At 43.8% G+C, this 13,837-nt stretch overlaps 1 long non-coding RNA gene across 1 annotated transcript; it reads right to left on the reverse strand.

The window, feature by feature from the left end:
- Window positions 1-2,964: 2,964 nt before the first annotated feature.
- On the reverse strand, window positions 2,965-11,060 carry LOC115473542. The gene is made up of 2 exons (XR_003942680.1): window positions 11,022-11,060; window positions 2,965-3,293 (listed from the first exon to the last, which is right to left on the reverse strand). It is a non-coding gene; the product is annotated as an uncharacterized LOC115473542 (long non-coding RNA).
- Between the last annotated feature and the right edge of the window lie 2,777 nt (window positions 11,061-13,837).

Consider the following 13,837-nt stretch of genomic DNA (forward strand, 5'->3'; position numbering starts at 1 on the left):
GGTAGGAATTTAGGGAAGAACAGACAAGAGATGGATGGGTGGAGATGATGACATTTCTTTTTACTGGTATTGGTCCTAAAAAAAATTGCTCCCCCCCCCCCCCCCGAGGTGCTGCCTTGCTCTGCCATATGATAGTGTTGCTAGGCCTGCTCTATTTTGTGACATTTAACCCTTTGTGAACCGATTGTCGTCCTTAGCATCTGGCCTGTTTCCCCAGTATCGCTCCCCTCTTCACATCTTCTGAATTGACCAATATAGATTATGTTTGAGAAGGAGTAGGGGACCCCTATGCTGAGTAACTGAGGTCCCTTTGATATGTGCTGGCACAATTTGCAGCTTGGTATATTGCATGGACTTGTGCCATTCACTTCTGTTGGGAGCTTGCTTTTTACTAATTTTTGCTTCAGATTGGGCAATTGTCAGAAGGTCAATATTAGTGGGGCAGGAAATCTGCTTCAGCAATTCACTCTCCTAGAACGGTAGCCATAGACTTTTAATGACTTTCTCTGTTTTTCTGGATTGTGTCACCATAAGAAGGACCGATTTCCTTCTCTTTGTACTGCAGGAAGTCTTCTTGAAGATGGTTGTGGAGTTGTGGTTTTTTTAGGATGCACTCAGGAGTGTGATGTATTTATTCCTATCTCTTGGGTTATAGAGTTGTATCATATGGATTTGTACTGCAGTACAAAGAAAAGAAAACCTCAGAAATATAATAAAGAGCTCGTAAAACTAAGAAAATCAAAAGTCCTACCACCACCCCTCCAGGAGGATGAATTGCCGAAAGATTTTCTGATCCACCAAGCTGGCCTTCCAAGCACCACCCAATCAAATTAAAGTTAGTAAAACCTAAGCATCTAACAAACTCAAAATGAAGAGAATGGCACAAGTCTCTGCAAGATACCAAGCTGCAGAATGTGGCAGGCACATGACACAAGATTCCACAGTTACCTACATGGGAAAACATTCAGCATAAGGGATCCTCTTCATGTTCCTTCTAAAACATAGCATAGATTAAATATGAAGGGTGGTAGGTTGGAGATAAGGGCCAAATGTTAAAGACAATCACAGAGACATTAAGATCAAATGCCACAAAGCAAACAAAGGTGACATCTATCTGGGAGCACTGCATTAATTTTTAATTCAATGCTTATATAACACGAGTAAAACAAGCCCGTTTCTGACACAAATGAAATGGGCGCTAGCAAGGTTTTCCTTGGAGTGTGTGTGTGAGAGAGAGTGTGAGAGAGAATGTGTGTCTGTGTCAGAGACAGAGTGTGTGAGAGAGATGGCATGTGTGTGAGAGAATGAGAGTGTGTGTGTGTGTCTGTGTCAGAGAGAGTGTGTGTGTGAGAGAGTGTATGTGTGAGAGTGTGAGTGTGTGGGGGCTCCGAGTTCCATGACCCCCTCCTTCCCTCCCTCTCCTCCGAGTTCCAGCCCCCCCTTCTGTCCGAGGTGTAGGCCCCCCACCCTCTCTCTCCTCTCCTCCGAGTTCTTGGCCCCCCTTTCCTCAGAGTGTGTATGTTTGAGAGATGGAGTGTGTATGTGAGAGAGAATGAATAAGAGAGAGAGAGAGAGTGTGTATGTTTGTGTCAGGGAGAGACAGTGTGTGTGTGTGAGTCTGTGTGTGAGAGACAGAGAGTGAGTGAGTGTGTGTGAGAGAAAGTGAAGCCTTCAAGCCTTGAAGCATTTGTGCGCTCTGTAAGGCTCCATCTCCTCAATTGACGACACGTAGTTCCGGAACGTGGCAGGAATGCTTCAAGGCTTCACTTTCTCAGCTTCAGAATGTTGGAGGTGCGTTTTATTATATAGGATCTGTAAGCCCGAAAGCAAGTACATTTAGGTACAGTAGGTGTTGATGACCTTGTAAGAATACTAACAGGATCCTGGAACGTAAGAGTTTGAAGTCCTCTTAATGGTTGGAAAGAATCTTAAAAATCTGGATTTCCCAGCACATTCTGATCCATCTTCTCCCCTCCCCCCCCCCCCAACTTCCCTCTTGAGACTTCCATTTGTCTGCTCTTATCTTTCACACATCTTTTGCACATACTGTCCTGACCTGTGGTTTTGGCCTTTGAAAGTTAGAGCAAAAAAATGTATTGTTAATCTAATAAAAAAAAGTATCATCTTATTTTCCAGTTCTTGTTTCTCAATATAGGAACCACTAATATGATTACTGGTACCTAGCCTGTGTATCAGTGATTCTCAAACCATGGGTCACATCTTTCCAAACCGGGCCACTCCCCCTCTCTAGACTTTGCCCAGTAGTTTTAGTCAGCATCAGGCTTAAGAGACAGTGAATGTTTACAGGCTCTGGGGCTCTCCTAGGTAAGCTTCCTGTTAGGCCAAGTACTGGGGGTCTTATGGCCACAAACTGACTCATGCTGCTGCATCGTTCCTGCTCTGGGATGAGCGGGGTGGAGACCCACTTTTTGCTTTCTTCATCCAGGATCATATGAATTTTCCATTCTTAAAATGGGGTCACAGCACTGCCACATAATACTGGAACTCAGCTTAAGTGACATCTTCCAACTAAAACACCAAAACTGAGAACTATTAAGAAAAGTAGTAAAAGGCACCAGTATGAGTTCTGTTCATGTACAGCAGAACTAAGGCACAAGCAAGCAACAGAGCTGAATACTCCACACACGCCTCTTGCCCCCATTTCTAGCAGCTCCAGAAAAGCACATTAGAACTTAAATTTCAGAAAATTGTTTTGTACTGGATAAGCTCTCCAAAAAAAAACCCAAAAAACTAATTTAGTCCATCTTTTCTATGTTATGCCAGAAGTCATTAACATGATTGTTATCCATGGGATAAAGTGTGCAATGTGGAGAGCCACCCTGAAAAGGCCAGTGATGAAAAAATAAGGCGCATTCACTGGGCGATACTTTAATTTGATATGTTATCCACTCGGTGATGTGGATACTGCAGATTTTCCACACCTAGAAAATACTTGCCTCAGAGTTTGATGACAGTTGCTTTAATTGAACTGAACAAAATCACGCTGGGGGTAAGGGACATTCAATATCTTTTCCACAACTGAGCTACGGTGATCGCTGTCTTCTCATGCTACTCGGCAGCTCTGGTTCACTCTGGAGTTTATGCGCTCTAATTCCACTTCCAGTTTTAATATCAACACAAAATGGTTAACTGAAGCGCACAGAGCAAGAAAAAGTTAAAAAAAGAAGTCTGCAACAAACAGAAGGCAGGTACCCTGAGAAGATCAGCTGATGAAGGGAGCTGATCTGTCATTGGTCACTGTTGGCTTAAGTTGGATATCAGCAAAAGGGTTTCTGTGGAGAGAAAGCAACATGTTTAACCTGTGTTGAGAACTAAAATCAAAGCTAAAAAGCAGCAACAGGAAATCAGCCTGACAAGACAGAAAATGTTTAACACAACACGTGCACAGGGTGTTCTGTAATTTGGTCTTAATTGCCACATTCTATAGAGCACTTGAGACATAACATGGCAAGCAGAGACTGAAACTTGACTTATGAAAAGGCAACAATGGTTCCAAGTCACTGACAAAGTTGCTGCCCCACTGGCTGGTGTACACTTACTCAAATCAAATGACAAACATGATATGGGCCAATTAGAAATGTGTCTGCATGCAATGAATTTAACACAGACCACAATTAGCTATCAATCCTGTTAACCAGTAATGTACAGATATTGCATCTAAAGAGACTTAAGTTTAGACTATTTTGTTCAATTAGCATAAGTAGTTGTTGAGGCTTAATGCGAAGACAAAAAGGAAGTGGAACTATGGAGGCCGGAGAGGAGTCGGAGCAACAGAAGAGCAGCTGTCCCCCTCCTCTGCCTGAAGCACAACGCTGCTCTGCTTTGGAGTCTGGAAAGCGGTAGAACTATGTAAGTTCCAGGCCACTCCCACAGAAGTTAAGTCCCAGTGGTAGCTGCTTTTAGATGCATATTTTGAAAAAATATTCAATATAAAAGACTGGATCTATGATTAGAACCAGAGTAATGAATGCTGTTTCAGCTCCTTAATGCAGTGGCGTAGCCAAGGGTGGGCCTGGATGGGCCTAGGCCCACCCACTTTAGGATCAAGCCCACCCAGTAGCAGCACACCTGATGTGTCTGGCAGGGATCCCTAAGCCCCACCAGCCGAAAACTCTCAACAACTGTCCCTCCTGCATACCAGCCTTCCCTCTGATGTATTCCCACCTATGCGGAAACAGGAAGTTGCATCAGAGGGGCCAACATGAGCAGTGTGTATTAGTTGCTGCTCACTGCTGGTGAAAATCTGCTATTTAAAAGGTATGCGGGGTAGGGGGGATGTTTGAGATATCATATGGCATGCAGGCAAGAGAGTGAGACCAAATCACTTGTGGGACAGGGCGGAGTTCTTCTGCCCACCCATCTTGGGCCCAGGCCCACCCAAATGTAGGTGTCTGGCTAAGCCCCTGCCTTAATGGTGGCCTCCATTTTAAATTTACATTTTATTAAGGCAAGTCTATTAGATGCAGTATCTGTACAACATTTGTATTACCTGTGCCAACATGTTCGGACTGGTAAGAGCAAAGGAAAAAAAAATCTCCAGCACTCCAGGAAACTGCTTAAGATGCTGCAAAAGCAAGAGGCTCCTGCCCGCTTAAATCTCTCACACAGTGGGCCAGCCACAAATATGCAGTAGCACTTCACCAGTCAGTGCTGCTCCATGTATGTAGAACCACAAACAGGAGTCTTAACTTTTTCCTGTTATTGAATATAGGCCAGCACTCACAAAAGCACCAGGTCACATCTGCCGGTTCACCATGCCAATCCAATCTCCCCGATTCCCCAGTTGCGATCCTTTCATACCAAATCAGCACCCTCACATACTTCTCTTACTCAACTCCCATCCTGATTGCCCCTGCTCCACCCCCCCCCCCCCCCCCGCCAAAGTAGAAGCAGACCACATTTCAGCTGAAACTGGTCCAAAATTCTTTTTCTGCCTGGTTTTGACCAAAAGGCTACCGCCATGGTTTCAGTCAATTTGTGCTTTTACCTATTTATCTCACTCCCTACCCCCTTCCCCTCCAAACAGGCATTGCCTTTCCCCCTAGCCAACAACAGGAACCCCTCTCAGGGTGTAAGGGAAGGAGTGATCCCCAGTCGCTCCTGCCCATGCTGGCTCTGCTCTCAAAATGGCTGTCATGACCTCTAATGGCAATCTTGGAGACTGCCACAAGAGGTTATACCAATCGTTTTGAGACCAATGCTGAATTGGGCACAAGTGACTGACAATCACTCCTGCCCTGACTACACCACAAGGGATTGCAAGGTGGTCTGGAGGTGAGGTGGGGGGGGGGGGGCTACTCTTCATATTTTTTTTTGTGTGTGTAATACAACTGGAAGTAATGCAGTTATATGATCTTGAATACTAGTTTAGCAGGAATTTAAGCCTGTAAATTTGGGATAAGCTCCTGAGGAATCAGCTTCTCTGTGAAGCACATCAGCTGTCACTTCAAATGTAGTGCAAAGTCAACCATTGTAAAAACACTATGGCTTTTAGTTTGTTTTCACTAGCTGAGGTCCGTGTGTGTGTGTGTGGGGGGGGGGGGGGGCATTTTGCTTGGAGGTTAAATATGGTCTTTCGTTATTTAAATTATATATATTCTGGCTTGGATACCATCTGAGTGATTCTAAAGAATTTCCAGGCTCAGTTGGACACAATGAAGGTGCAGCGTTTTAGTCAGTCAAACTTGTGGCATGCAGAAGCTAGGTTCTATAAGAAAGAAAGCCATGGTGATTGTGCAAGTAGTTACTGGTCAGCTTATAGTGTTAGCAGGGAAATAACATTGCAAAGAAATGAAGTTTATATATTAGAAAATATTTTGAGAAATGTATTGCTGTTGATAGTCCTCACATTCAGTGACATCAATGCACTTTTTTTTTAAAATTCTGGATTCTGTATCAGGCTGGTAAAATGGCTGCAGTGTAGACCACTGTCTTGTCTCCTTTATTCTATATTAGTAAGAATCTTGATCATACTTGTCCTTTAAATACAAAATGGAAAACATCTCAATGCTACTTTCTCTTGTTTGTACAGTTTGGGTAAGATTAAAATGCTGGTAATTTTAACACATTCTCACAAAGGTTTTATCTCGGAGGATATTTAACTACATCCATGTTGACTTGGGAACCTACATGCCAGACTTGTTGAGAAGTCTCTGTTAAAATGACTCTTGCAGTTGTCAGCCTGTGCTTGCAGTTACTGGGACGGGAGGGTAATCTCCTGTGGGTTTAGCAGAGGGGCTGCCAAACTGCAAGCTCCGACAATCCCCAGTAAATCTTCATCAGCTCCTAGTCACACAAACTTTAGTTTTTGTCTGAAACCAGACCATAGGTTTTGGCAGAAATTGAAAAAAAAACCCCAGTTTTCAACTCTACCCCCCCTGACCCCTCCCCACCCAGTCAAGACTTACCTGGGGGAGTAACCATGGTGGTATAGTGGGACAGAGCCAAAGCAATCTATCCCCGGCTCCCCACCTCCTTCTGGCTCTAGGTGCAAAATGGCACCTCCCTGCCCCTGGCAGCAGTCTCGAAGTGCTACTGCTAAGGGCCAGTCTTCTATATAAAAGCAGTTAAACAGAAGACTGACCCCTAGTGGTAGTACTGTGAGACTACTACCAGGGTTCAGAGAGGTGCCATTTTGCACCTGCAGCCAGACAGGGCGGGAGGGGGACCACTGTACTACCCATCCCACTATACTACCATGGATGCCCCCCTCCCCCCCAGTAAGTCCCAGAGGTTGTCCGGGGAGAGGGCTCTCTTGTACATACGGCCATCAACAGAAGGGGGATCAGAACAGGGGCGAACCAGCATTGTCACAGATCTCCTATGCAGAACCGGACCCACCTAAGTGCCAGAAGCTTAGCAGGGTTTAAAAAAAGGTTTGGGTAATTTCCTAAAAGTCCATAAGCCATTATTAGGATAGACTTGGGAAAATCCACTGCTTTTTCCTAGGATAAGCAGCATAAAATCTATTTTACTGATCTGGGATCATGCCAGGGTACTTGTGACTTAGATTGACCACTGCTGGAAACAGGATACTGGGCTCAATGGACCTTCGGTCTGTCCCAGTATGACAACACTTATGTAAGCCAGAAGAAGTCCACTCATACCTGGATATTCAATGTCATTGACTGAACAAAGCTTGGCCTTAATATCCAAGACTACATTTAAATGACATCAGTCAGCACATTAACACACTGACTGCTAAATATCCATAAAAAAATGTTTTCTTTATACAGGGTAGGTGGTGGTAGCGTGTGGGGAGCTTTTCACAAGTTCTCCAGGATTTGGGGTTGGGACAGAGGCGGGTTTCTCCATGCTGCTGGCGCTCTCATCTAGGTCACGATGCACACAAAATCCCTTTAGAAGTTCCTATGGAGTGCAGCAGGAGAAGGGATCATTTGTTCCTTCATTTTGGATACAGACTGATTTGATATTCTAGAGAAAGACACAATATTGACCCTGTGTATAAATCTTTATCCTACCTCCCTGATGGACTGTTTGATATGGGCACAGTTGAGGTGCTTTAAAAGCTGTACAGTTTACATGTTTGATGGTTAACACTTCTGGCCAGACTACAGTGAGAATATTCATTGCCAGATACTAATATAAATATTCCCCATGCTACAACAGCATCGTAGGAGGTGGGGAGAGGCTGCTTAGGTAGCCCCCCCCCCCCCCTCCAGAGGGACCTTATAGAGCATTAGCTACCAGCTGCTCCTTTGGCTTGTGTTAGCTGAAGGTATATTTCAAACACAGGTAGCGAGTGATTGAAATGAAGACACTGGGTGCTTTATTTCGTGCTAATCATGTTCATGCTGCTTGGAATCTCTTTATCGGATATTTATAAAATGTGCAGGCAGCAAATATTAAGATAAGTACACTTCAGTACACCCTCTAAGAGCACCTGTTTCCTTTGAGGCATTGTGAAGTACTAGGTCTTTCATAAAATATTCTATACATTGAGTACAAACACTGGGATACAAGTATAGGATTTTTTTTTTTTCCCCCTTGGGAAAGGGAGAGGAGTGCGTGAGAAAAGCTGACGTGAACCAACCTTGAGATAAACCTCAGGGTGACTGGGTGACGTGAACACAGAACCAGCAGGATTCTGTGGTGCACAGGGAGCAGAGCTGGCTCAGATAGCTCTGGCCTGCTAGTGAACTGTATACAGAATTACTTCCAATGCAGCACACTGTCCAACAGTAACAGATTTAATTTTTCATACTTCTCCAGAGGTGAACAGTAAAGTTAATCTCCAAATGACTGCCACAGAAATCAATATGAAACACAGAATTCCCAAAGTGAAGGACCCACTGCTCCAAGAAACCCACCACAAGAATGAAACACCCACACTCCTCCTCCCCCCCCCCCCCCATGGACTCCAGGAAGTATCATCCTTGCATCCTCTTCTGCCTCTTACCACCTTGGAAAATGTGACCTCAGCCATGTGCCAAGGTGGCAGAAGAGGGCACAAGGATGACACTTCCCTAGGCTCCAGGAGCTGAGAGGAGCAAGGTAATCTGGGAGCTCTGGGTAGAGGGTCTCCCTGGTGCAAAGTACCTCTGCCAGTTAAGTTTTACTTCTGGTTTACCACAGACTTGACACTGTGAGAATTAGCTTGCTCAGGTTTTTAATGCAATATTACAGCAGCTTGTAAGATGCAGAAGGAAACCACCACGCAAGTCAAGCGGTGTGGAGAAGCTGCAGGCTGCAAATGAGAAAAGCCTGAGTTCACCTCCCACTCTTATCACCTTCAGCAAGTTACTTCATCTTCCACTGCCTCAGTTCCTGCCTAAGAAAGCTTACAATTTATTGTACATGATTAACTCATTTAAATATGGAAAGGTGAATAAATCCTACACCCAGTTAATTGTAACCTGCTATGTTACCTGGGATATAGCATTTTTTATTTTTTTTTTTATTTTTTGGGTGGGGGGGGGGGTTATGTAACGAATCTGAACAACAATTATGGTTGTCCATCTTTTTTGGTATAAGAGTGCATCCCTCTCTTAGTATTAATCCCCTCCCTCTGCATAACCAGAGGGAGGGGATTAATGCTACATTATTGTATTTGCAGAAAAAGGCCTAGCTTGGTTGCCCTGTGCTCAGTACCTACAGATTATCAAAGTCTACTGTCATCATGTTAAGGAAAGCAGTAAAATGGAGATGGTGAAATTCAGGTATACATCTAAAATGCTCTGCTGCATGACCACCAGATAACATTCTGGCCGGCCCGCTCGCCCTCATAAATAAAAGGAGAAAAATCTTGATTATCAATCAGATTGTAGATTGACTCCTAAGAAAGCAGCAGCCCCTTTGAAGGCCTAGAGAAAGAAGAGATGACTATCTGACAGTGGCTGTATAGGGAGGGTGGACAAGACGTATATCGGAAACCCATTTACTGCACCATCCAGCTATAAGCAATTTTCAAAGCAACAGACTATAGAGTGTTACTATTACATTAAAACCCTGAGAGTTGCAGCCCTTTGTATAACAGAACTCTGCAAAAGCAGAGCAGTACATCAGCTAATGTAACACCCCCCTGTTTGTGCTTTCTGCAAAGTTTAAGCAACTTGAATACTCTGCAGCGATCTTCAGTGAGAAGATACGAAAGGAAACCAGAAGACACAAATAACTCTACCCACAGAGGAAATTCTTTCTGGAATATTCCAGAAAGAAAGTAATAAAAGCCTTTGTGACTATCTGCAAGAGCATACAAGTGTGGTTAAATCTATATGAGAGATACATAGGGCAGTGTGGCAAGCTAAGGTACAAGCAGCTCATTTGCTCCAGTGGAAAAAGCACTAGTTCTGCCTTAGAAAAATCTGGCTTCTGAGTTATACTGGTAATCAGATTCACATGACTACAGCCCTGTTTCCTACCTTACCTTGCCAGGACCAGTTAAGCTCTCCACTCCTATGCGCAACTGTTGCTGTATAACTCTGGGTCATAGTCATGCATTATTTCCTATTCACATTTTCCTCAGTGATCTGTGTAGGTGTTTTTGGATAAGAGCTAAAAATGGGAACATTTTTTAAAAGGGGATGAGACAGTAGCTCAGTCTCAGCTTCCCCACAAAAATGTGGGTGTCTTCTCAAACTTCTCTCTTGCTGCAATGTTAATACTGTGTTGGTCGGTGGTTCTCAACCCAGTCCTCAGGACACATCTAGCAAGTCATGTTTTCAGGATACCGACAATGAATATGAATGAGAGATTTGCACACAATACAGGTAGTACATATTCATTGTGGGTATTCTGAAAACCTGACTGGCTGGGTGTCCCTGACTGGGTTGAGAACCTCAGTTCTAAAGACACACCCAAAGCAGAATTAAACACACCCTTTAATATCTTCGCATTTTCTTTTCTACTAATACTGCTTGCAAGCAAGAAGTCAGCAGATGGCACAGAAGCAGCAAGGAAGACCCAGGAGACTTCCAATTCCCCCAGCAGGAACACCGAGGTGGTGCGAGTGAGCAGGTGCTAAGCTCAAATGCATGCGTTATAACACTGTGGTTAAGAGACCAGAACCCTGAAATAGTGAACGGGCAGGCAAAGAGCTTCCACCAAGTGCAGGAATTATAGTGCTCCAGTCTGATGAACAGAACAAATCCATTCTGACTTAGGAAGGCTTTAAAAATAGGCTTTGCAGTTTTAAGACTGACATTTTCTGGATTACAAATACACTAGATCACACTGCATCAAGCTAAAACCAAAATTTTATAGGATACATATATACTAGGCAAGTGGGAATAGATGTTCTAGGGGAAGCTATTTCACTTTTCCATATACACGGATCAGGAATCGGAGCTCTGCAATATTTTCCCACATGACCTGAAAATCAGACTGATATAATTTTACACCCCAACTATTCATGATGAGCCCCTTTCCCCCCTCAAAGAGCATAAAAGTCAGAAATCAGGTCAGATCAGAGCACTGAGAGTGAGGGGGCAGGGGAAGCAGGAGCAGGTGTGATCTTTGGCACATGGAAACTGTAAACTTACAATACATCTCAAAATCTGGCAACTTCAGCATCAGAACTGTAAGGAACAGAAAAGCATTTTTGCATAAGTATCATGTGCTTTAGGAAAAGCAAGTACATTAGGACTTATGAGAATCTCTACTTGCTGTCAGACAATTGATTTTGCCTTAGTACAGCCTCCATGGTCCAACTACTGTGTCAGGCATTAGAAAGGAAAATTTCAAATCTGAAGGACAAAGCAGGGTAACCTTAACCCAATTCAAGATTAAAATTACAGTCAACATTTGCAATGAAGAGCAGGTAACCAGTATTCAGGACACTACCATCTTCCCCACAAAACTCGCCACTGCTGCCTCTAAATCACTCTGTGGAAAGAATGTACACACTAGAGAATGACACGGGGACGGGACAAATTTTGTCCTTGTGTCACTTTCTGCTTTGAAGCCTGTTAATGAACTGAACTGTTATTTATCTTGATTAATGCAGACAATTTTTATTTTTTTGGAAAAACAAGCAAACATACTGGCCACAGCTAGCAAAATTTGCGTGGGGGATCCTGTACATCCTGCTACCAGCACATCTTCTATTGCAGGAGGGACTGTGGAAGACAGGAGAGCTAGACTGAATCCTGAGATCATTGATTACTTCTTATTCGTCCACAGATTAAAAAATCATAACAGTGCTTCATAGGGCATATTTCTCCCCTCTGGGGCATATAGAACGGGCTGTATTTTGTAATTATACACAATAGCAGCACAGCATATTGTTCCTTTTTATACTTTAATAAAAAGATTTAAATCTAAAATCATAAGTGTTCAAGGCTTCTGCAGATGAGAACAGAGCCCACGGGGATGGGGACAGGGCAGGGACGGAGACAGGGACAAATTTTATCCCCGTGTCATTCTCTAGTACACACTAGCTAAGGAGAAATTCTCAACTGCTAACTGTAGTGTTCTTTACAAATCTTTTGCCACTAGTACAGCCCCACCAACTGTGTAGGACTTTTTTTTTTTTTTTTGCCAATTTCATCATACTAATAATCCTTTAGAATCACAAGAAAACAATGGATCTGGCTTATTTAGAATAAAGGGATGGACTGGAATGATTCATTCATTAGTGGCAGCAACAATACACTAGAGAACATTAGAAAAAAAAATCATGGCGTATCGTAAGCTTCCAACATATACTTTTCAACGGACACAACCATTCCAAAAGACCTGGTGGACTGAAATGAGATTGTCTAAACACTAGTCTTACAATATTAGCTTGTTAAACCACTAGTTTGTTTCATCACTATCATGTTCGCGTGTTACATAGTAACATAGTAGATGACGGCAGAAAAAGACCTGCACGGTCCATCCAGTCTGCCCAACAAGATAAATTCATATGTGGCACTTTTTGTGTATACCTTACTTTGATTTGTACCTGTCCTTTTCAGGGCACAGACCGTATAAGTCTGCCCAGCGCTATCCCCGCCTCCCAACCACCAGCCCCGTCTCCCACCACCGGCTCTGGCACAAACCGTATAAGTCTGCCCAGCTCTATCCCCGCCTCCCAACCACCAGCCCCGCCTCCCACCATCGGCTCTGGCACAGACCGTATAAGTCTGCCCAGCACTATCCCCGCCTCCCAACCACCAGCCCCGCCTCCCAACCAGCGGCTCTGGCACAGACCGTATAAGTCTGCCCAGCTCTATCCTCGCCTCCCAACCACCAGCTCTGGCACAGACCATATAAGTCTGCCCAGCACTATCCCTGCCTCCCAACCACCAGCCCCGCCTCCCAACCAGCGGCTCTGGCACAGACCGTATAAGTCTGCCCAGCTCTATCCCCGCCTCCCAACCACCAGCCCCACCTCCCACCACCAGTTCTGGCACAGACCATATATGTCTGCCCAGCACTATCCCTGCCTCCCAACCACCAGCCCCGCCTCCCACCACCGGCTCTGGCACAGACCATATAAGTCTGCCCAGTGCTATCCCCGCCTCATCTCCCACCACCGGCTCCGCCACCCAATCGCGTGTTAAACTACTATTATGTTATTTTCATTATCATGTTACCCAAGATCCTTCTATAATACTAATTGTATATCTTCTTACATGCTTCCACTATTCACGATGATTTTAAGCCACATTGAGCCTGCAAAGAGGTGGGAAAATGTGGGATACAAATGCAATAAATAAATAAAATAGTCAACTGATAGACTTCCTTGTGTTGTTTGAAATAATTCCACACATATATTCTACAAAATGTATAGGGAATATACATCACCATGCCAAATTTATTTTATCAAAAACTCGCTATACTGGGTAAGATACGATCTCGTACATCAACGTGCATTTTAATGTCAATCTTTCTACGCCTACCTCCCTACGCTTATTTCCTTCCGAACCCAATTCCTCCTACGTTCACTTACTTATCCATTAGTTTTGCATTTACCACAAACTGTATATTCTTCTCACGACTTTGTATTTCTTTATATTGTTACTATGTAAGCCGCATTGAGCCTGCCATGCGTGGGAAAGCGCGGGGTACAAATGTAATAAATAAACTCATCAACTAGAAGCAGTCTTGGCACACCTGCTATAAAGTTAATCTCCTTTAAGAGGTAATAAGGCAGACCTGGACAAATAAGTCACTAACAGCCTCTTCAATGCAATAAATAAAACTTTATTTGAACAAGAGCTTCAATACAGTGCACATTTCTCTTTAGCTTATAAAAAGAAAAAAAGTCTTCTCTTCGTACAAGTTATGCTACATTCATCCGCTCACCAGAACTGCTTGCAAAGGGTTGGCACTGTCTCCCAGTGTAATGTCCGAAACAGAATCTCTGTCTATG

Source organism: Microcaecilia unicolor, chromosome 6 (genome assembly GCF_901765095.1).
Source record: "Microcaecilia unicolor chromosome 6, aMicUni1.1, whole genome shotgun sequence".
Lineage (NCBI taxonomy): Eukaryota > Metazoa > Chordata > Amphibia > Gymnophiona > Siphonopidae > Microcaecilia > Microcaecilia unicolor.